A 4,912-nucleotide genomic window follows, 5' to 3' on the forward strand; every position below is an offset into this window, starting at 1 on the left:
AAATCCTGAGCAGTATTGACAAACCACACGAGCACAGGGTCTGACTGCATGATCAGCTGTCTGTGTCTACGCTACACCCTGTTAACCACAAGCAGTGTTAGAGCTAAATATATCTGCAATGCAGAAACAGTAGGTGCTATGTGGTATACAATTCTGATTAATTATAAGATACTTTTCTATCCTCAGATATAATAAATAGAAGAAAATTTGGTGCTGATCTCTGTCAAGCACAGTATCTGTCAGACTTACAGAACATAAAAGCTATCCTAAGTATACTGACCTAGATAGCACTAAGAAGACTTAAGCAGCGTACAAGCATACTCACTGTCAAAGCAAGGAAAACGAAACAATGATTGTCTAATCAAACTGAAAGCAACAACTCACTACCACAGTACGAATTCCAAAATGTACTGTATATGCACATCTCATGTTATTGGAAGATGCAAAGCTCCTTTGTTTTTTTTTCTTGGAGGCTTTTCTTAGCTACGGTTGCACAATGACATTCTGACATCATGGAGGTCAATGCAGATACTAAAGTGCTGTCATCGTTAAGAAAAAAATCATTTTGAAATATTAAACCACAGCTGCAAAAATAATAATAATAATTAAAAATTTCACATCACCTACTTAACATCTTTCTGTTACCTTCTGAGATTAATAGCATGCACATTGTTCAGCCGCATACATTAAATTGGTATCACCCTCTGCTGAGACTGCAAGAGTAATTGGGGGAATTAAATTTTTATAAATGGTAAAAAAGGGTTATTTTCTGGAAAACTTCATAATACAATAAAATATTTTGCATATATAATGAAAAATATACAGATAAAAAAGCATTAAAAACTGCTAATCTGATCTTTTTAAAAATGCCTAATAAGCAAAACTGATTTTATTTTCGTTGTCACTGTGTCTCCAAAGGGAGAATGAAAGAACCATGCCACAGTTTACTATAACCTGAATTACCTTCCCAGAAGGCTAAAACATCAGGTGAGGTAAAACAAACCGTAAGATCTACCTGTTTAGAGAGCAGAATCCCACACGCTCTTTCAGTCACTTCTCACAGCTTCCTATCTCTCTACCTGAAAATACCGCAAGCTGATACCCGACTCATGAATAGAATTCAGAAAATTAACCTGTTAGCTCTGAAAATATTTCAATGAAAGATTTCTTTAGGTAAATACTGTTTACCATATCTATAAGTGAATAGGTTTCTGGTCAACTGCTGAAATAAATAGATCCTTGTGAGGCCAGATTTGTGCAGAGAAGCGCTATCTTTCATTCAACCTGTCAATACAACTGAGAAAGAAAGCAGCCAAATTTTCAGCCACATATTCTTTCTACAGGAACCTGTGTACCCTATGATTTTTTTTCTAAAAGAGCACCTGTTTTTAAAAGTGAAAACTAATGCCAAGTATTGTGTTAAATCAGAAAATGTTGCACAGCAACAGCTAGACTGCTGTATGTACGTATTCACTTAATCTGAAAAACAGACCAATCAAATTTTGCTTTTTTGCCTCTTCTTCCTTTTTTAATGATTAAATAGGTATCTATCTTTTTAAAAAATGGAGGTTTTTATTTGGGAAGTTATTTGGCATTTTGTTCCCTTTCGTTCTTAAAGGCTGGGAATGAGATGATCCTAACAGTCAGTGCTTTAAAATATTCAGAATCCCCTTCCATAAATAGCACATCTGTCACACAGAAAGGGATCCCAGCCAGCAGAAAGGCAGACCAGACCAGCAAAAACAACTGCTACTGCAATACACGGTTACAAAATAAGTTAGAATTTTAGCAACGCTGTATTTGGATTTTTTTGGTTTGTTTTGAGCTTTTAAAACGAAGAGCTGTCGGATTATAAACGTGCCACCGTATATCAACTTTACATCAAGAATGTTAAATGCAGATTAATTGGGAGGGATTTTTAACATTCATCTCTTAGGCAAATGTATATATCAAGATACTAATGCCCTGTTTAAAACCATGGCAAAGCTCCTACGGATTTCAAGAAATAGCAGTCTGTTAGGTTTATGAGGAAGCATGATACTACAATTTCAGAGCCAAAGGTTTCTTTAAAGACAAAGATTTTCAGCAAAAGACAGATTTCAGCGGAGGCTCACAACAAATGTATCTGTTCCTGCATTCTTGAGGTCAGCATTCTCATTTTCCCAGGGAAGTACTATTCTGGGAGAGACACAGCAAGGTGTTTGGGGTTTAGGAAATACTAAAAGCCTGCTGGCAGTGAACACAGTAGAGGAATAAACACCTCGCAGTGAACAGGGGAGTAAGCTTGCCTAAACCTTCATGCATACCTCCTGCTTTAATGGGCCGTTTTCAGTGCTTAGTTATAATTTTCCAGGCATAGAGTTGCAAGGATTTTACTTCAGACTCGATGTAATTTCAGTTCAGAAAACAGATTCTAGGCCCTTCTACAGCTGCACGACATGTGGCACGGTAAGAAAATTTTTAAAAAATGCCCTTGTAGGTTGCACGAAGTAGGCCCAAATTTTCATGGTAGAGATGTATTCCTATCATATGTTATTTCTCAGTCAGAAACTTGGGGTTTAAGCTGTAATCTGATTTGAACCAAAACTGTTGTAGGCCCCAGGCAGTGGCTCTCTTGATTCTTGACTTCAGAATTCCTGCCCCTGCTGGGTCAGGACTATCTCAGCCCATGAGCTTGTGTCAGTTCTTTATTCAATCAGCTTAAAGTGAGGCTATTTCAGGTATCCTCTCTGGATCTCACAGGCCATTTGTGCTCTAACCTTTCCCACTTTCAAGCTTCCTACTTGTAAACATGCTTCCTCTTCCTCTATTTATCACCACTCGAGGGCAACATCTAATCTCTCCTCCACATACTATAGCTTATCAAAACTGGTGAGGAATGAGGAATCCCAGCGTCACTTTGTATTGCAGCCTCCACCTTGTGGTATATGGTTTCTTAGAGGCAAAGTCCTAGTCCTCCAAACTGATCATTTGAAGAGCAGAAGCAAAGGGTGATAGGGTGTGGAAAGAAAGATTCACATAAAGGCCCTAAAACTGTACTGCTGAAAATATTGCCATGTCATCCTAAGAAGGAAATACACGGGGGCAGTCTGGTAGACTGGGAGCTCTGCCAACGACTGGCCTTGTAGCGGTAAATATCTGGAAGAGGACTAGCAGACTTTGAGAACAAAGTGCAAACACTTTCAGTTTTATATGCATCAGCTCACTTCCGTCTTTATTCAGCGCAGGCCCAAGCTAGACCAAGTGAATAAATTGACCCTCTAGCTATAGAGGACACACTGGATGTGGGAGATATGCTTAATAATATGTAAATGAATGAACAGTCATACGTACACTTGGGTTCATTTCCACCTCGGTACACAGTGGTTTGGGGTTTTTTAATTGTTTGTCAAGTAAACAAGCAACGTACAGAAAACAAAGGATAGAATCAATCCCAGCCCTCAAGAAACTGTAGTCAACTGTTCTGTGATACCACCCCTGCAAAGCAATGACAAGGGGACATGAAGCACAGCTGGGAATCCAGGGTGGGTGTTTCCAAAAGTGCATACCAGAATCGGCTACAGCCTTTCAACAAACCTGCTCTTGGAATGACTGTTTCAGCCTCTGAATTTAGCTGCATCAATTATATTTGTCTGTTCATTCCACATGTGCCATTGCAACAAAAACCATATTGTTGATGAATATTCAGTTTAAAATTAGTTTTTTTGGAAAAGAAAGAACACACCCTTGATCATGAACTAAATTCTCTGACTTAACACTCACGTACAGGAAAGCATCTGTATACCCAGACACTCAGGCTAGCAATGAATTTGCCTGTCAGACGCCTTCTATCCAAAATCCTACTGCTTACTAAAAGACTTAGAAGATACTTTTTGCAGTATGGAAGCCTCAACAAGTTGTTGTTGGGCTGTAGAAAACAAGGTGGAGGGAAAGGAGGAAATGGACTGATGATAGAACCTAAACAGCTTGCCTTTCTAGACCCAAAGTACTTTTATACCTAACCCAGCTAACATGCCCTGGACTTCCATTTGTGTACACATGTAGCTCAAGTTGCCCCAAGGAGACAGACTAAATCAGCTGAGGGCTGATAGTTTCCCTAAGCTTTGCCACAATTCCTTCTGTGTCTCTGTATGGCTAAACAAATTCTTCCATTATTTGCTGAGACATAAAACCATCATTCTTAGTTATTCCTATACATGATTTACACGCCTTCATTCTTAATTGCCACACTCACATAAACAGGCCATCAAAAATCATATTTAAGTGGCCTGAGATGCAAGTTCAAACTCCTGCTGTTCCTCCTAGATGGGGATGCTTTTCAGCACTACTGAATTAAAAGCGGAGCAGCTTTTAAAGGCCATTCCTGTAATAAAAGACAAATACCAATATTCCACAAAATACACAGCATTGTATCAGCGTTATGAATCAGCATTATGGAAAAGCATGGGCTTACCTAAACTGATCACAGATAAGTCATGTATTAAGATATATTGAGGTGCTGTACGTGCTTTTTTCTGTGAAATACTTCTAACAGGCACTTACAGTCTAGTATTCTATAAACTATAAAATCTTTAACGATTAGAACACCTGGGATTCACTGTAAACAAATGGCAAAGAGAATTTCTTTAAGAACTGTAAATCTATCCATAGAATCTGAAGACTCTGATGCCTTTATAGATATTTGCACTCACCTTTACAGGTTGTATTTCCGTATTTTCTGTGTAACATGACACTCAAATTAGTTAGCAATAGCAAGTGGCTTTGTCTTGCTTTTTCTCTGAATAGTGCTTTAATTACTGATGAGCATGGTCTCTCCCTCTAATTGTACCTCCTAAGGCCCTATTTGCTTTCTAACTGCTGCCAGACACTATGCTAAAGGTTTCAAGTTTCTGTATCCTATCACTCCTGGCTA

The sequence above is a fragment of the Falco punctatus genome (assembly GCF_963210335.1).
Source record: "Falco punctatus genome assembly, chromosome: 13".
Taxonomy (NCBI): Eukaryota; Metazoa; Chordata; class Aves; order Falconiformes; family Falconidae; genus Falco; species Falco punctatus.